The sequence below is a fragment of the Somniosus microcephalus genome, chromosome 14 (assembly GCF_052327205.1).
Source record: "Somniosus microcephalus isolate GS21.2 chromosome 14, FLI_Smic_1.0, whole genome shotgun sequence".
In the NCBI taxonomy this organism is placed as follows: domain Eukaryota; kingdom Metazoa; phylum Chordata; class Chondrichthyes; order Squaliformes; family Somniosidae; genus Somniosus; species Somniosus microcephalus.
This window is the reverse complement of record NC_141000.1, coordinates 104,033,233-104,052,794: the sequence shown is the minus strand read 5'-3', so window position 1 is coordinate 104,052,794 and position 19,562 is coordinate 104,033,233. Positions and strand designations below refer to the sequence as shown.

Sequence of the window (19,562 nt, the reverse complement as noted above, 5' to 3'; positions counted from 1 at the left end):
ACAAACGTTAGACTGGCTTGAAGTTCTTTCTCAAGCTCTGCATTAATCTAAGCTCCTCAAATCTTCAACTAATTATCTCTCTGCTCTAAATAAGCAACTCTTATAGACCTTTCTTGACGCTATTAATATGCATTAAACGTACAACAGGTTGAGAGGGTGTTTCGAACAGATTTTTCATGTCTTTACAAATCAATAGAATGCTAGAACTATGCCCTCAACTTTATGAATATATTAACCAGTGCCTCCCTTAAACTCTCACAGGGTTTGATCAACCTTCCGAGAGCACGAAACCTTCGGTGTCATTATGTAAGCTGCATATATTTCTCTCCGGTACACAGCTGAATGGATCTGTCCAAGCACGTTACATTTGAATTTCACACGTTCTTGACACTATTTGATAGCTTCCGTTTTTAATTCCGCCCTCCCCCTGAAATTTGCATCCTTTCTCCTGTTAGTGCTGACTCCTACTGGGGGACATTTCCACAGGCACCTGTAGCCTTTCAGTACCTTGTCCGAGTAGCCATTCTTCATCTGCAAGTCTAGACAGTGAAGCCCCTTTTTAACACAAACCGGGAATTGGGCGGGTGGAGGTCGAGGCAGCGGCAAACTGTTCCGACCTCCAGTTTCAACAGGCTGAAAATCGGGTGGCTTTTGCATCGGGCAAGCAATCAATTCTGTCAGATTACCGCCCAGGCAGTGAAGTTGAAAATGACCCTTGTGACCTCTGGCTCGCTGGTCCAATCCTACAAGTTCAATACTTGGATACATCACCCGTCTCTGTCCTTGCCTCAGCTCATCCGCTGCTGAAACCCTCATCCATGCCTTTGTTACCTCTAGACTTGACTATTCCAACGCACTCCTGGCTGGCCTCCCACATTCCACCCTACAAAACTTGAAGTGATCCAAAAATCGGCTGCCTGTCCTAACTCGCACTAAGTCCCGTTCACCCATCACCCCTGTGCTCGCTGACCTACACTGGCTCCCGGTTAAGCAACGCCTCGATTTCAAAATTCTCATCCTTGTTTTCAAATCTCTCCATGGCCTCGCCCCTCCCTATCTCTGTAATCTCCTCCAGCCCCACAACCTCCCAAGATATCTGCGCTCCTCTAATTCTGCCCCCTTGAGCATCCCTGATTATAATTGCTCAACCTTTGGTGGCCATGCCTTCTGTTGCCTCGGCCCTAAGCTCTGGAATTCCCTCCTAAACCTGTCCGCCTCGCTACCGCTCTTTCCTCCTTTAAGATGCTCCTTTAAACCTTCCTCTTTGACCAAGCTTTTGGTCACCTGCCCTAATTTCTCCTTATGTGGCTCGGTGTCAAATTTTTGTTTTATAATACGCCTGTGAAGCACCTTGGGACATTTTACTACATTAAAGGTGCTATATAAATACAAGTTGTTGTTGGTAAATACTTGAAAAGGAAAGAGTTGCAGGGCTATGGGGAAGGAGCAAAGGAGTTGGACCAATTGGACAACTCTTTCAAAGAGCCGGCACAGGCTGAATGGTCTCCTTCTGTGCTCCATCATTCTGTGATTCTAATACCATAGTCATGGCACCACCATGCTCTGATACTTCAAACTTTCCAGCCATGCAAATGACCAGGCAGCCCAGAATTGTAAAGACAACAGATCTTTTTAGCCGCGCATCTCTATTGGAGGAGCTTTTCTGATATCAAAGAATGTAATAAGAGCTATCACTATTTTGGACTTTTGCACTTGTGTGCCATAATGCTAGAATTCAGACACTAAAGCTAAATCCACAGCTGAATTTTCAGATCTGTCTAATCTCAGTTGTTTGCAGTAAGTCATTGTGGTAAACCACTTTTATCGTTCACTATCGTTACACTATGGTTATCACTGTTATATTGTTACACTATGGTTATCACTGTTTACACTGTTGTATCACTACACGAGGTCGCCTCTTGTCATGCTGTTATACCTGGGCTGACCACTGCTGACTCCGCCCATGGCTCCACCTACCTGCCCAGGTATAAAGGTGGTCGACTGGCTGGTATTCCTCCTTGTTGGATCTGATCACCCACGAGGGTGGGCTCTGTTACTTAGCCAATAAAAACCTATAGTTACTTTCTTAACTCGTCGCTTTTCATTGGATGAATTGATAGGTATATCAATTTTATTGGCTAAATTTTAAAATGTCGTTACCTGAGCAGCCAAACGACCAGTCAACGGAGCAGCCAAACGACCAGTCAGACGCCCAGCTACAACAGCCACAGCAGCCGGCCTGGCTGCGAGCCCTCCGACCACCGTACCTGGATCTAAACCCACAGGCAGCAAACTCAGCCCTCGACTTCGAACACTGGCTGAGCTGTTTCGAATCCTACCTGGGAGAATCCGGCGTGCCTCAGAGATCCAAGCTAAGAGTTCTGACCGCCCAAGTGAGCCCTAAAGTATTTGCACTCATCCGGGACCTTACTACATACGAGGCCGCCATCAACCTGCTGAAACAACAGTACCGGAGCCCGGTAAATTCCATGTATGCCAGACATCGCCTAAGATCCCGCCCGCAACAGCCAGGAGAGTCTGTAGATGAATTTTTACGGGCGCTACAAACACTCGGCAGGGACTGTGACTTTAAAGCGGTAACGGCGGCAGAAAATACTGAAGATAATATCCGCGATGCCTTCGTGAAAGGCCTGCGGTCCGACTACTCACGGCAAAGACTGCTTGAAGCAAAGGACCTCGACCTGAACACAGCTGCAGCCCTTGCTCGCTCCCTAGAAGTGGCCCATCGGGACCTCGAGGCGTACTCCAGGTACTGTAATTCGCGACCCTGGGACTCGGGACCGACCCCGACCGCAATACCCCTCGCAGCGCCGCCCCTGGGACCTACCTCAGCGTCGGCGTCCCGGACCCGATCGGGACCGCCACCCCCGGTACCGGCTGTGGCATTGGACCCCCGCGATCGGGCCACCGGCTGCTTCTTCTGGGGCCAGGCGAAACACCCGAGGTCGCGCTGCCCTGCAAGAAACGCGACTTGCTCCAGTTGCCAGAAGAAAGGCCACTTCGCTAAGGCCTGCAGAGGGAGAGCCACAGACACCAGCAGTGCCTCATGCGAGCTGTGGGGGTGGCCATCTTTCATCAAGGCCACAGATGCCAGTATCCCCTCGTGTGAGTCGTGGGGGCGGCCATCTTTGATCAAGGCCACCGACACCAGCAGTGCCACATGTGAGTTGTGGGGGCAGCCATCTTCTCCGCCATCTTACTCCACCTCGTGGGCGCCGCCATTTTACCCACCACACTCGACCGCCACCTCGCCTCCAGACCCGACCACCGCCTCACCCGCAGACTACAGCAGCTCGCTCAGCCATACACTAGCCTCCGTCACACTGGACCAAGCTCGCCCGCATCACCTGTCCAAGTCCATGATGGACATCGAAGTAAACGGCCACGCCACGACCTGCCTGTTCGACAGCGGAAGCACGGAGAGCTTCATCCATCCAGACACGGTGAGCCACTACTCCCTCACTGTCCGGCCAACGTGCAACCGGGTCTCGATGGCGTCTAGGTCCCACTCTACAGACATCAGCGGCTACTGTGTTGTGACCCTGTTGGTTAGGGGCACGGAGTATAAAAATTTTAAACTTCTCGTCCTGCCCCAACTCTGCGCTGCCGTCCTACTAGGGCTGGATTTCCAATCCCACCTTCAAAGTGTCACTCTAGCATACGGTGGACCCCTCCCCCCACTCACAGTCGACAACCAGCAGCCTTTAAACCGCCCACTGTGTACCACCTGCGGCCTATCCACCCTCAGGGTCCCGCCTCCCTCCCTGTTCGCCAACCTCACCCGCGACTGTAAACCCGTCGCCACCAAGAGCAGGCGGTACAGCGCCGGGGACAGAGCTTTTATTAGCTCTGAAGTGCAGCGCCTCCTGAAGGAGGGCATCATCGAGAGGAGCAACAGCCCCTGGCGCGCTCAGGTCGTAGTCATCAAGACCGGCGATAAAAACCACCTAGTCATCGACTACAGCCAAACCATAAACCGGTACACCCAGCTGGACGCATACCCCCTTCCCCGCATATCTGATATGGTCAATCAGATTGCACAGTACCGCGTATTCTCTACCATCGACCTTAAGTCGGCCTATCACCAACTCCCTATCCGCCCTGAGGACCGCCAGTATACCGCCTTTGAGGCGAATGGCCACCTCTACCACTTCCTGAGGGTTCCCTTCAGCGTCACCAACGGGGTTTCGGTCTTCCAAAGGGAGATGGACCGGATGGTTGACCAGAACGGGCTGCAAGCCACGTTCCCCTATCTAGATAACGTCACCATCTGCGGCCGCGACCGGCAGGACCACGATGCTAATCTGGAGAGATTCCTCCGTACGGCCCAGCGGCTGAACCTCACCTACAATAAGGAGAAATGTGTGTTTAACACCTCGCGCCTTGCCATCCTCGGCTGCATAGTAGAGAACGGAGTCATCGGCCCCGACCCCGAAAGAATGCGCCCCCTCATGGAGCTTCCCCTCCCCCACTGTCCAAAGGCGCTGAGGAGAACCCTGGGGCTCTTCGCCTACTATGCCCAATGGGTGCCCAATTATGCGGACAAAGCCAGACCCCTCATGAAGTCCACCTCCTTCCCCCTGACGGCAGAAGCGTGCGCAGCCTTCTCCCTCATTAAGGGAGACATTGCTAAGGCCACAATGCACGCGGTGGATGAGTCTATCCCTTTCCAAGTGGAGAGCGATGCATCCGACTTCGCCCTGGCCACAACCCTTAACCAGGAGGGGAGACTAGTGGCCTTCTTCTCAAGGACCCTCCAGGGCCCCGAGATCCGACACTCTTCGGTCGAGAAGGAGGCCCAGGCGATCGTGGAGGCAGTACGACGCTGGAGGCATTACCTGGCAGGCAAACGATTTACCCTCCTCACCGACCAACGTTCGGTCGCCTTTATGCTTAATAACAAGCTGAGGGGCAAAATCAAGAACGACAAGATCTTGAGGTGGAGAATCGAGCTCTCCACCTATGATTATGATATCTTGTACCGGCCTGGTAAACTGAACGAACCCCCAGATGCTCTATCACGAAGTACATGCGCCAGCGTGCAAAGTGATAGACTGCAGACCCTCCACAACGACCTCTGCCACCCCGGGGTCACCAGACTTTACCACTTCATTAAGGCCCGCAACCTGCCCTACTCCATCGAGGAGGTCAGGACCATGACCAGGAACTGCCAAACCTGTGCCGAATGCAAACCGCATTTCTTTAGGCCGGACAGAGCAAGCCTGATCAAGGCCACCCGCCCCTTCGAGCGCCTGAGCATCGATTTTAAGGGGCCCCTCCCATCCTCTGACCGTAATGTGTACTTCCTCAACATTATTGATGAGTACTCCCGTTTCCCCTTCGCCTTCCCCTGCCCAGACATGACCAGTACCACGGTCATCAGATGCCTGAACGACCTCTTCGCCTTGTTCGGGTTCCCGAACTATATACATAGCGACCGGGGCTCCTCCTTCATGAGCGAGGAACTTCGCCAGTTCCTACTAGCGAGAGGTATTGCTGCAAGCAGGACCACCAGCTACAACTCCCGGGGGAACGGCCAGGTGGAAAGAGAGAACGCGACTGTCTGGAAGGCCGTTCTCTTAGCCTTAAAGTCTAAGGGCCTCCCAACCTCTCGCTGGCAGGAAGTCCTCCCGGCAGCACTGCACTCCATCCGGTCACTGCTTTGCACTGCCATTAACGCCACCCCCCATGAACGAATGTTTGTTTTCCCCAGGAAGTCGACTACGGGAACCACGCTACCAACTTGGCTGACCTCTCCGGGGCCCGTCTTGCTGCGAAAGCACGTGAGGGCCCATAAAACGGACCCCCTGGTCGAGAGGGTGGACCTCCTGCACGCCAACCCCCAGTACGCCTATGTGGCATACCCAGACGGGCGGGAGGACACAGTCTCCTTACGAGACCTTGCACCCTCGGGCACCCCTGAGACACCACCATTACCCCCCACCACTCCCCCAGATCCAGCCCAGGTAGACGGCATGCCGGAACCCCACGAGCCTTCGCCGACCACGCAGACACCAGCATTAACGTCGGATACTGCATCACCGCCGCCGCTGCTGCGACGATCTGAAAGGCTTACGAGGCCTCCGGACAGACTGACATACCCGAACTGGTAGTACACTTCACCCCGCCGGACTCAAATCTAAACAAGGGGTGAATGTGGTAAACCACTTTTATCGTTCACTATCGTTACACTATGGTTATCACTGTTATATCGTTACACTATGGTTATCACTGTTTACACTGTTGTATCACTACACAAGGTCGCCTCTTGTCACGCTGTTATACCTGGGCTGACCACTGCTGACTCCGCCCATGGCTCCACCTACCTGCCCAGGTATAAAGGTGGTCGACTGGCTGGTATTCCTCCTTGTTGGATCCGATCACCCACGAGGGTGGGCTCTATTATTTAGCCAATAAAAACCTATAGTTACTTTCTTAACTCGTCGCTTTTCATTGGATGAATTGATAGGTATATCAGTCATTGCTTTTTGTGTGATGATGTGTCCCATTTCTGTGTAACTCAATGTAACATAAAAATAAACCATAATTCTGTTCATTTCAATGGTTTTGCGAAAGATTTCATTGCTTTTCTCAAAATTTCTCACTGGTTCCAGCAGTCTAACCTTGACAACACTGAATGAACCCAAATTCTAATTTCCACAGTTTACAACAATCTAAACCAGGATATGGATCAGACACCATCAGATTATCATCTAGCAGACACATTCAGCAGTGTTGAGGGTCTGGGGAAACCAGGACATTAAATAGGGTTGATTACATTTTCTTTCAGTGCTATCTGTCTAAAGTCTGCTCGTGAATTTTTTTTTGCTTTGATCTGTGATTAGAGTGTACCATTTTTGCATCATTTCATTAGAGCAGGTTAATCGGAGTCCACTGTCAATTTGAGGCGAATGTGGTTGCAGTGTAAACGGGTTCCGAAGATCGGAGATTGCAGTTTGCTTCTTCTATGTGGTGTCACAATGCTGAGCGAATTGTGGGTAGCTGGGGGAGGCGGCCTGTCACTGTCTTGTGGTCCAGTGTGTGTGCAAACACTGTCAGCGTCTGGAGACGTGTACCTGAGTGACACTTGCTTCAACTGCTGCCACAGGAAGACAGGGAGAACAACAAGCTGATAACAGATGTTATCAGTGCAGTAAGTTGCTTCGTAAGACTCTGGGGAACTCCCTTAGGAAAACAAATAGAGACATAACAGTTTGTCACTTGCTTCTGAATGATTTCTTCCATTATTTTCAAGGGGGTTGGGGGGGGGGGTGCGGTGGGAGGTGGTGGGCTCCAGGGCTCCCCTAGGTCGGCTCTGAAGCAAGACTCATTTTTATAAATCCTTTGCCACAATGAGGAGAAATAATGAAATTCTATCCCTTGCTGTATTGAAAGCTGGAATCATCCAGAATGCATTAAAATAGATTAAAACAGCTGTATCCCAATTCTGCAATAGGCTATAAATCAATATTAAGCATTTTAGTCAGAAGAGCACACTTGCTGCCTATGTTCTGGCCATGCGACCCACATACCTGGAATGGGCGGGTTGTCTTATGGGGAAAGGTTGGACAAGCTAGGCTTGTATCCGCTGGAGTTTAGAAGAGTAAGAGGTGACTTGATTGAAACATTTAAGATCCTGAGGGGTCTTGACAGGGTGGATGTGGAGAGGATGTTTCCTCTCGTGGGAGAATCTAGAACTAGGGGTCACTGTTTAAAAATAAGGGGTCGCTCATTTAAGACAGAGATGAGGAGAAATTTTTTCTCACACAGGGTTGTGAGTCTTTGGAACTCTCTTACTCGGAGGGCGGTGGAAACAGAGTTTTTGAATATTTTTAAGGCAGAGGTAGATAGATTCTTGATAAGCAAGGGGGTGAAAGGTTATCGGGGGTAGGCAGTGTACTGTATGTACCTTTAAGGGGGAAACTACTTTCTACAGCTCATGTATACTGTAGTACCGGCAGTGACCACACCTGTATATAACGCTGAGTAGTAATCTGTTGTTTCAGTTGCAGTTTGAACCATGTTGAGTAAACACCTGTTGTACCGTTCTCTGCAGCCCTTTTCTTATTATTACACAGACGTAACAGTGGCGACGAGGAAGTTCGAACCTACCTGCAACTCTGCATCACCTCCCAGGGATTCGCTCCTGGAGAACAGTGGAAGGAGGTCGAGTCCAGAAGCACGGGCGTCGACCACGGGCAAGCGCCCAGTCATCCAGCGGAGAGCCAGGCTTGGCTTTCCAGTCACGGTGGTCCAGCGAAATGGGCTGGCAACAGGTACTGCGCAGACCCTTCCCGGACAGCGACGGGCTACAGCCCGACCGAGCGGCACAGAAAAAGGCCGAGCAGCGCGACGGGGGAGAGAGAGAGGGCAGAGCGCACAGGCCACAGCCGGTGTTCAGGACCGAGCGGCGTCAACGGGGGAGAGAGGCGAGAGAGAGCAGAGCGCAGCCGGTGGTCAAGGGCCGAGCAGCGTCAACGGGGGAGAGAGGCGCGCAGGAAAACGCGAGGCGCTGCCATTGCCACGAGGACCGCAGAGAGTGCCGTTGGCAGCAGCGCAGGAGCAGCACATGAAACCCACAGGGCGTCACCATTTGCCACGAGGACCGCTGAGAGCGGCGTTGGCAGCAGCGCGGGAGACGCCATTTTAAGCCGGAGCGGGGAAGAAAGGAAAGCGCGGGAGACGCCATTTTAAGCCAGTCTAACCACACCCAAAAATGCCGAAGAGTGGCAGTATCACAGCATTCGACAATTAAGTCGAAGATTGGGCGACATATGTCGAACGCATAGAAGTATACTGCAAGGCGAATGAAGTGCCAGATGACAAGAAAGCGCTGGTATTGTTGAATTCAATGGGTGCAAAAACGTATGGCTTACTACGAAACCTAGTAGCCCCAGAGAAGCCAGTAGAAAAGGATTTTGAAAACATAGTGTCAATCCTACAGGACCACTTAAACCCCACACCGCTGCTGATAGCAGAAAGATTTAAGTTTCACAAAAGGAACCAGCAAAAAGATGAAAGTAATGCTGAGTATTTAATGGAACTGCGCAAGCTATCGAAACACTGCCAGTTTGGAACGGGACTAGCAGATACTTTAAGGGACAAGTTTGTGTGTGGGCTTCAAAGTGAAGGAACCCAGAAACGGCTTCTATCAGAAAAGGATCTTACGCTGGACAAGGCTTTCAGCATTGCAGTATCACACGAAGCAGCAGCACGGGGCGCTACAGAGATACAATGGAGACCGCAAGAATATGGCACAAATGAAATGTCATACGGAACAGTGAAGTGCTATCGCTGCGGCAGAACAACACACGACCATAATGATTGCTGGTTCAAGGACAAAGTGTGCAGACAGTGTGGAAAAGTAGGACACATAGCAAGAGTCTGCAGGTCAGGAAAGAAAACCAGCAGCAAGAAATCTCCACAGGAGAAGTACAAAAAGGTACATAAGGTGACGGAGAGTAGTTCAGACGAACAGAAGAGTGACACAGACTCCGGAAGCAAGGAGCTGGGTTGTCTGAAACTACATAATGTGATCAAAACGGAGGATCACCAATCTATCTGGGTCACGCTCAAGATAGCAGGAGTCCAAGTGAAAATGGAATTGGACACAGGATCAGCCCTAACAGTCATAAACCGAAGGGACTACAAGCGGCTATTCTCACATATACCCTTGAGAGATACAAAGATTGTCTTGAAGACGTACACCGGGCAAAAAGTCTACCCCAAAGGAAAAATAAGGGTGAACGTTATATATAACGGCAAGGAAACACCAAAAATGGACCTATATGTATTGCCAGATGGAGGACCACCACTACTAGGACGTGAATGGATCCGGAAGATACAGCTAGATTGGCATTCCATACAAGCATTTACTGTAGATGCCAAAAAGGATGACTACGTCACACCTGGACGACTATCAAAAATGCTAACTGACGCACAAGAAGTGTTCCAGCAGGGACTCAGAACACTAAAAGGCATAACAGCGACGATCAAAATAGAGGAAAATGCAAGCCCAAAGTTTTTTAAGGCCAGACCGGTACCTTATGCGATCCGCCCAGCTGTCGAAGCAGAGCTGGAAGGTTTGGAACGTTCAGGAGTACTGTCCAAAGTGGACTGGAGCGAGTGGGCTACACCCATCGTTCCTGTAATGAAGAGGTCGTTGAGTAATACGCCTGGGGAACCAAAGAAGGTTCGCATCTGTGGGGACTTTAAGGTGACAGTGAACCCAGTCCTTCACACTGTACAATATCCACTTCCGCGGATTGAAGATATTTTCGCCTCGCTATCTGGAGGGAAACGCTTCACTAAGATTGATCTGGCCCAGGCGTACCTGCAAATGGAGGTAGAAGAAGCCTCGAAACAGTACCTCACGATCAACACTCTTAAAGGTCTCTACCAATACAACCGGCTGGTGTTCGGGGTAGCATCAGCTCCGGCTATTTGGCAAAGGGCAATGGAACAAGTCCTGCAAGGGATTCCAGGGACCCAGTGTTACTTGGACGACATCCTGGTCACGGGCGAAAATGACAGTGATCACCTCGCCAACCTGGAGCAGGTGCTCACTAGATTGAAGGAATATGGGCTCTGAGCTAATCGCCACAAATGCGAGTTTTTCCAGACGCAGATCTCGTATTGTGGCCACGTTATTGATAAAGAGGGGTTACATAAGTCCCCTGAAAAGACTGAGGCAGTAGTCAAGGCTCCAGCACCGGAAAATGTGTCACAACTGAGGTCGTTCCTCGGGCTGGTGAACTACTACCATAAGTTCTTGCCAAATTTGTCTACCGTACTACACCCACTGAACACCCTACTGCAAACGGGGGTACCATGGAAATGGAGCGACGAATGTAAACGAGCTTTCCAGAAGAGCAAAGCATTGATCACATCAAAAGAGGTGTTGGCTCATTTCAACCCAGCACTATCAATTCGGTTGGCGTGTGATGTATCACCCTATGGCATTGGAGCGGTGCTGTCGCACAAATTCCCGGACGGCTCGGAGAGGCCAGTAGCCTTTGCGTCTCGGTCACTAACCTCAGCCGAGCGTAACAACGCCCAGATTGACATGGAGGCCCTCAGCCTAGTGTGGGGAGTGAAAAAGTTCAATCACTATCTGCATGGGCAGAAGTTCACCTTGCTGACTGAACACCAACCACTTGTCTCCATCTTTAATCCAAAGAAGGGCGTTCCGGTGATGACTGCGCAACGGCTACAAAGATGGTCCCTTTTTCTAGGGGCGCACCAATATGAAATCGAGTATAAGGGCACGAAACAGCATGGAAACGCTGATGGGCTATCACGCCTGCCACTGCCTACCGCGGAGGAAGCACCAGCAGTGGATCCTGTTGTAATATTTCATTCGACTATAATTGAATACTTGCCAGTAACTAACGCTGGTATAGAGAAGGAGACCCGAAATGACCCGACACTGTCTCGGGTATATGATTTGACGGTGAAGGGATGGCCAGTACATGGCGACTCACTGTTGCCAGCATTCTCATCCAGAAGAGAACAGCTGTCAGTATGCCAGGGGACCTTGGATGTGTGGATCCCGAGTGGTAATTCCACCCAAGTTAAGGGAGAGAGTGCTCAATGAGCTTCACGAAGGTCATCTGGGAGGGGTGAAAATGAAAAGCCTTGCTAGGGCTTAAGTGTGGTGGCCGAGGATCGATCAGCAAATCGAGGACCTGACAAAGAGCTGCTCAGGATGCCAGAAGGTCCAAAATGCACCACCACATGCCCCTCTACACCCATGGGAGTGGCCCTCATTTCCATGGCAACGGGTGCATATTGATTTTGCTGGTCCATTCATGGACTCAATGTTTTTAATAGCCGTGGATGCGCACTCGAAATGGCCTGAGGTGATCAAAATGTCCTCCACCACCACAGAGAAAACTATTGCAGTCCTACGGACCATTTTTGCCAGGAACGGCTTGCCAGAGCAGATTTGCTCTGATAACGGACCACAGTTTGTGTCCGAAGAGTTTCGAAGATTTATGAAAAGGAATGGGGTAAGGCATTACACATCCGCCCCGTATCATCCAACCACAAATGGATTGGCTGAGAGGTTCGTACAAACCTTTAAAAAAGCAGTAAAGGCCATGTGCGATGACGACATTCCACGGCAGCATAAGGTGGACAATTTCCTGTTAGCCTACAGAAATGCGACATATGCAGTCACCAACCAGGCCCCGGCCATGATGTTCTTTAACCGAAGGTTGAGATCTCGTCTGGATTTGCTCAGACCAAATGTACGAAGAGATGTTGAGAGTAAGCAATTCCAGCACATCAATGAGAAGCCGACAAGGAGCTTCAATGTAGGGCAACCAGTCTTGGCCCGCGACTACCGAACAGGGAAATGGCAACCAGGAACGATATGCACACAGCAGGGGCCACTAATGTACACAGTGGACGTTGGGGAGAGCATCGTGAGATGCCATGCTGACCAGATCCTAGAGTCACAGGAACGATTCAACTCCATGCCTCGCCCATACGTATCTGGTGATGAACCCGACGTACAGGTAGCATCTACCCCAGAAACAGTAGCATCGGAAGCTGATGAACCAGCCGACGACAGGGGGCCAGAATCGCCTCCGCACCAAGAGCAAGACACTCGGGAAAGGCGCTATCCAGAAAGGATCAGGAAGCCTCCCCAAAGACTGAATATATAAATAGACTATTTTCAGCTAATGTTGCATGTTAAAAGTGTTAATTGTAATTAGTTTGATATTTAATTGTTAAATGAGTGTTATGGTACTGTTAATCTAAAAGGGGAGGAATTGTAATGTATGTACCTTTAAGGGGGAAACTACTTTCTACAGCTCATGTATACTGTAGTACCGGCAGTGACCACACCTGTATATAACGCTGAGTGGTAATCTGTTGTTTCAGTTGCAGTTTGAACCATGTTGAGTAAACACCTGTTGTACCGTTCTCTGCAGTCCTTTTCTTATTATTACACGGACGTAACAGGCAGGAATGTCGAGTAATCAGATCAACCATGATCTTATTGAATGGCGGAGCAGGCTCGAGGGGCCGAGTGACCTACTCCTGCTCCTAATTCATATGTTCCTATTCAGTTGTTCTGGACAGCAGTCTGGCAGATCTCAGAGAACATGAAGGGACTCACAAGTTCTGTTGACTGTGGCCTGTGCCTATTGGGCCTGTCCACTGGAGGAGGAAGAGCAGATGAAGAACATATGGAACTTCACAAAGTGCAACAGGGAAAGGATACCAAACAGGAGTTATGAGAAGTTGGCAGAAATCACTGAAGATGTGACCAAAATGTTTGAGAAGGTTTCTGAAGGTGGGGAATGACGTAGTAAGGCAGATACTGGGGCATTGGTTCTGAGTGGGGTGCCTCCTAGCCCAGTGCTGGGACCACTACTACTTCTAATTCACAAATGATCTGGACTCAGAAACTTAATGCAAAGTGGTCAAATTTGCAAATGTTACCAAACTAGAATGGGCAGTAGAATAGAGAAGGCAGCTGAGAAATTACAACAACAACTTGTATTTATATAGCACCTTTAACGTAGTAAAACGTCCCAAGGTGCTTCACAGGAGTATTTTCAGACAAAAAATTTGACACCGAGCCACATAAGGAGAAATTAGGGCAGGTGACCAAAAGCTTGGTTAAAGAGGTAGGTTTTATGGAGTGTCTTAAATGAGGAACGAGAGGTAGCGAGGTGGCGAGGTTTAGGCAGGGAATTCCAGAGCTTAGGGCCTAGGCAACAGAAGGCACGGCCACCAAAGGTTGATTTTTGACAAAGCATGCGAGTGGGCAGAACCATGGTAGATCAAATTTAAGGTGACAAAGGGTAAAGTGGTGCACATAGGAAGAAAAAAATAAAACGACCAACATACTTCATCAATGGCGCTGAAATGCCTAAGGATGAAGCTGAAAGGGATCTAGGCGGATTCAATGCTAAACATGTCCAACCAATGCAGAGCAACATTCAACAACGCCAATAGATGTCGAACTGTACAGCTGACACAATAGAATGTAAGTCAGGGGGAGGTAACGATTGAACTTGGGAGTGCTCTAGCGATAATGCACCTGGAAAACTACGTCCACTTCTGATTGCCAAGAAATAAGAGAGGCATTTAAGTGCTGAAGACAGTGCAAAGCAGAGCCATGAGATAGATCCCCAGTGTCGGAGTCTGAATTATGAGGAAAGATGGGAGAAACGTGAGCTTTTCAACTTCGAAACGAGCAGTCTGGAAAGTGACCTTACAAGATCGTTAAAGGTACAGAAGAAATTAGCCTGGATTGTTCCTTTAAATTTAAACTGTGGGAGTAGAACTAGGGGACATGCATTCACACTAATTAACGGTAATTGTGGGGCTGATATCAGGAAATTCTCCTGTCACGCGAAGAGTGATCAACGGGTGGAATAAACCTCCTGTAGGCAAAAACTCTGGAATCATATCAGGAACAACTGGCTGCTAACACTTGGGGGGCAGGGGGCATTAGGATCTCTGTTGATGGATGAATTAAGATGGGATGAATGGCCTTCCTCACCCATAATTATCTTGAGAATAGTCACTGAAGCAAGAGCAGGCATCATTGAGGTTTCCGATAGCGGTACTATCTGAAGCATCTTGTTTTATCAGAAAATTAGTCACTACTCAGTAGTTAGCCCCGTGTTTCACATCTACAGTTTCAGAATTCAGTGTTAAATCAATATTGAGTAACAAACATTTGTTGTCAGATTTATTATCAATTAAAATCTCAGTGGATATGTGTGAACCAGTTAGACAGGTTCCCTAGACGGCCTAGAGGAGTAAAGGCACTGGCCAGATGCAGATCAGAATGCCCCAGATTTAAGTCCCAGTCTGTGCTAAATTAGCTGATCCCAAGTAGGGAGCAGTGGGGGGTTCTCACAATTGGCCTCCACTCCGCTGGGCTAAGGAGGGAGAAGATTAGCTTGGATATCCTCTCCTGATTGCTATGCTTGCTGGGAAGAGTGCCTGTGTGGGCACTGATTGCAGGGCTATTGGGGAAGAGCGGGGGAGTGGGGCTAATTGTGGGGAGTGGCTCTTTCAAAGGGCCGGCACAGGCACGATGGGCTAAATGGCCTCCTTCTGTGCTATAAGATTCTATGATTATTATTGAGAACAGGATTCTGTTTGGCACTAGGGATAATGAAACTAACAGCGCAAGGACTGAGAAGGAAGTGTAGAATTCAATAAGCTCTGACTGGATTCTTATCTTTACTTTTACTCTAAGTGTATGTAAATTTTTTTGAACTGTGCATTGTCACTATGTTATTCCAGGTTTCATTCTCTTGTAGCCATTTTATTCCAGATGTTTCCTCTCCCGGGCTCAGATATTTTACGGCTGGGGTTTGTAAATCCTGCTCCTTGGCTAGCTGTACCAAACACGTGTTCTAACTTCCCGCAGCTTGATATAATGGATAGAAGAAAGAAGTTGGGTTGATTGCTTGATTGGTGGCGAATTAAACATAGAAACATATAGAAACATAGAAACATAGAAGATAGGAGAAGGAGTAGGCCATTCGGCCCCTCGAGCCTGCTTCGCCATTCAATGCGATCATGGCTGATCATCCAAATTCAGTACCCTGTCCCTGCTTTCTCCCCATACCCCTTGATCCCTGTAGCCTTAAGAAATATATCCAACTCCTTCTTGAATATATTTAATGAAATGGCCTCTACTGCCTTCTGTAGTAGAGGATTCCACAGGTTCACCACTCTCTGGGTGAAGAAATTCCTCCTCATTTCTGTCCTAAATGGCTTACCCCTTATCCTTAGACTGTGACCCCTGGTTCTGGACTCCCCGACCATCGGGAACATCCTTCTTGCAACTAGTCTGTCCAGTCCTGTCAGAATTTTACAAGTTTCAATGAGATCCCCTCTCATTCTTCTAAACTCCAGCGAGTATAAGCCCAATCAACCCAATCTCTCCTCATACGTCATTTCTGCCATCCCAGGTATCAGCCTGGTGAATCTTCGCTGAACTCCTTCCATGGCAAGAACATCCTTCCTCAGATAAGGTGACCAAAACTGCACACAATACTCAAGATGTGGTCTCACCAAGGCCCTGTACAACTGCAGCAAGACATCCTTGTTCCTGTACTCAAACCCTCCCGCTACGAAGGCCAACATACCATTTGCCTTCTTAACTGCCTGCTGCACCTGCATGCTTACCTTCAGCGACTGGTGCACAAGGACACCCAGGTCTCGTTGCACTTCCCCCTTCTCCCAATCTATTGCCATTCAGATAATAATCTGCCTTCCTGTTCTTGCCACCAAAGTGGATAACCTCACATTTATCCACGTTATATTGCATCTGCCATGCTTCTGCCCAATCACCCAACCTGCCAAATCATCCTGGAGTTTCTCGACATCCTCTTCACAGCACACACGCCCACCCAGCTTTGTGTCGTCTGCAAACTTGGAGATATTACATCTAGTTCCCTTGTCTAGATCATTAATATGTATTGTGAACAGCTGGGGTCCAAGGACCGATCCCTGCGGTACCCCACTAGTCACTGCCTGCCACTCGGAAAAAGACCCGTTTATTCCAACTCTTTGCTTTCTGTCTGCCAACCAGTTCTCTATCCAAGTCAATACCTTGCCCCCAATCCCATGTGCTTTAACTTCACACGCTAATTTCTTATGTGGGACCTTATCGAAAACCTTCTGAAAGTCCAAATACACCACATCCACTGGTTCTCCCTTATCTATTTTACCAGTTACATCCGCAAAAAATTCCAGTAGATTAGTCAAGCATGATTTACCTTTTGTAAATCCATGTTGACTTTGTCTGATCCTGTCACTGTTTTCCAAGTGCTCTGCTACTACATCTTTTATAATGGACTCTAGCATTTTCCCCAATACCAATGTCAGGCTTACCGGTCTATAATTCCCCGTTTTCTCTCTACCGCCTTTTTTGAATAGTGGGGTAACATTAGCTACCCTCCAATCCATGGGTACTGTTCCAGATTCCATCGAATGTTGGAAGATGATCAGCAATGCATGTACTATTTCTAGGGCCACTTCCTTAAGTACCCTAGGATGTAGATTATCAGGCCCTGGGGATTTATCGGCCTTCAATCCCATCAATTTCCCTAACACCATTTCCCTACAAATACTGATTTCTTTCAGTTCCTCCCTTTCATCAGACCCTATGTTCCCCAACATCTCTGGGAGGTTATTTGTGTTCTCCTTTGTGAAGACAGAACCAAAGTATGTATTTAATTGGTCTGCCATTTCTTTGTTCCCCATTATAAATTCCCCTGATTCTGACTGCAAGGGACCTACGCTTGACCTCACCAATCTTTTTCTCTTCACATATCTATAAAAGCTTTTACAGTCAGTTTTTATGTTCCTTGCAAGCTTACTCTCATATTCTATTTTCCCCTTCTTAATTAACCCCTTTGTCCACCTTTGTTGAATCCTAAACTGCTCCGAATCCTCAGGTTTACTGCTTTTTCTGGCCAAATATATGTCCTCTCCTTGGATCTTATGCTAACCCTAATTTCCCTTGTTAGCCACGGTTGAGTCACCTTTTTTGTTTTATTTTTATGCCAAACTGGGATGAACAAATTCTGTAGTTCACCCATGCGGTCTTTGAATGCTTGCCATTGCCTATCCACCGTCAACCCTTTGAGTGACATTGCCCAATCAATCCTACCCAACTTGCGCCTCAGACCATCGTAGTTTCCTTTATTTAAATTCAGGACCCTAGTCTCTGAGTCAACTACTTCATTCTCTTAATGAAGAATTCTATCATATTATGATCGCTCCGACCCAAGGGGCCCCGTAGAACAAGATTGCTAATTAATCCTTTCTCATTACATAATACCCAGTCTAAGATGGCCTGATCTCTGGTTGGTTCCTCGACATATTGGTCCAGGAAACCATCCCGTAAACACTCCAGGAATCCTGCTCCACAGTATTGTTATTAATTTGGTTAGCCCAATCTATATGTAGATTAAAGTCACCCACGATGACTGCTGTGCCCTTATTGCACGCTTCTCTAATTTCCCTTTTAATGCCATCCCCAACCTCCGCATTACTGTTTGGAGGTCTATATACCACTCCCACTAACGTTTTCTGCCCCTTGGTATTTCTCAGTTCTACCCATACAGAGTCCACATCATCAGAGCTAATATCCTTCCTTACAATTGTGTTAATCCCCTCTTTAACCAGCAATGCTACCCCACCTCCCTTTCCTTTTTGCCTATCTTTCCTGAACATTAAATACCCCTGGATGTTGAGTTCCCAGCCTTGGCCACTCTGGAGCCATGTTTCCGTAATCCCAATCAAATCATATTCATTTACCTCTATTTGTGCAGCTAATTCATCCACCTTATTACGAATGCTCCTCGCATTAAGACACAAAGCCTTCAGGCTTTTTTTTTTAACGCTCTTAGACCTATTAGAATTATTATTTACTGTGGCCATGTTTGATTTAAACCGTTGATTTCTCTGACTGCCACTTTTGTTTTTCTCCTTCCTATATTTTGCTTTTATCCTTGTTTCCCTTTCCTCTGTCTCCCTGCTCAGGTTCCAAACCCCCTGCCATTTTAGTTTAAACCCTCCCCCAGAGCACTAGCAAACACTCCCCCTAGGACATTGGTCCTGGCCCTGCCCAGGTGCAAACCGTCCAGTTTGTACTGGTCCCACCTCCCCCAGAACCGGTTCCATTGTCCCAGGAATTTGAATCCCTCCCCTTTGCACCATTCCTCTAGCCACGTATTCATCTGAAATATCCTTCTATTTCTACTCTGACTAGCGCGTGGCACTGGTAGCAATCCTGAGATTACTACCTTTGAGGTCCTATTTTTTAATTTACCTCCTAACTCCCTATATTCCGCTTTTAGGACATCATCCTGCTTTTTACCTATATCTTTGGTACCTATATGCACCACGACAACTGGCTGTTCACCCTCCTCTTCCAAAATGTTCTGCAGCCACTCTGAGACATCCTTGACCCTTGCACCAGGGAGGCAACATACCATCCTGGAGTCTTGTTTGCGGCCGCAGAAACTGCTATCTATTCCCCTTACAATAGAATCCCCTATTACTATAGCTCTACCCCTCTTTTTCCTCCCGTCCTGTGCAGCAGAGCCACCCCTGATGTCAGGAAGTTGGCTGCTGCTGCCTTCCTCTGATAAGCCATCCCCCTCAACAGTATTCAAAGTAGTATATCTGTTTGAGAGGGGGGATGTCCACAGGGGACCCCTGCACTACCTGCCTGCACCTACTACTCTGTCTGTTGGTTACCCCTTCCCTTTCTGCCTGTCCAACCTTTGCCTGCGGTGTGACCAACTGCTGAAACGTGATATCCACGACGTCCTCAGCATCGCGAATGGTCCCGTATGTATCCAATCGCAGCTCCAGCGCCGCAATGCGGTCTGCCAGTAGCTACAGCTGGACACACTTCCTGCACACATGGTTGTCAGGGACATAGGAAGTGTCCCTGAGTTTCCACATAGCGCAAGAGGAGCATACCACGGGGCCAGGTTCTCCTGCCATGACTTACCCTTGAATTAATTGAAATTAAATTAAAT

General features: G+C 48.6%; 1 long non-coding RNA gene across 1 annotated transcript in view; it reads left to right on the top strand.

Moving 5' to 3' along the window:
* Nucleotides 1–19,562, top strand: part of LOC147107787 (uncharacterized) — a 178,853-nt gene that overhangs the window by 65,220 nt on the left and 94,071 nt on the right. The gene's annotated exons all lie outside the window — the stretch shown is intronic.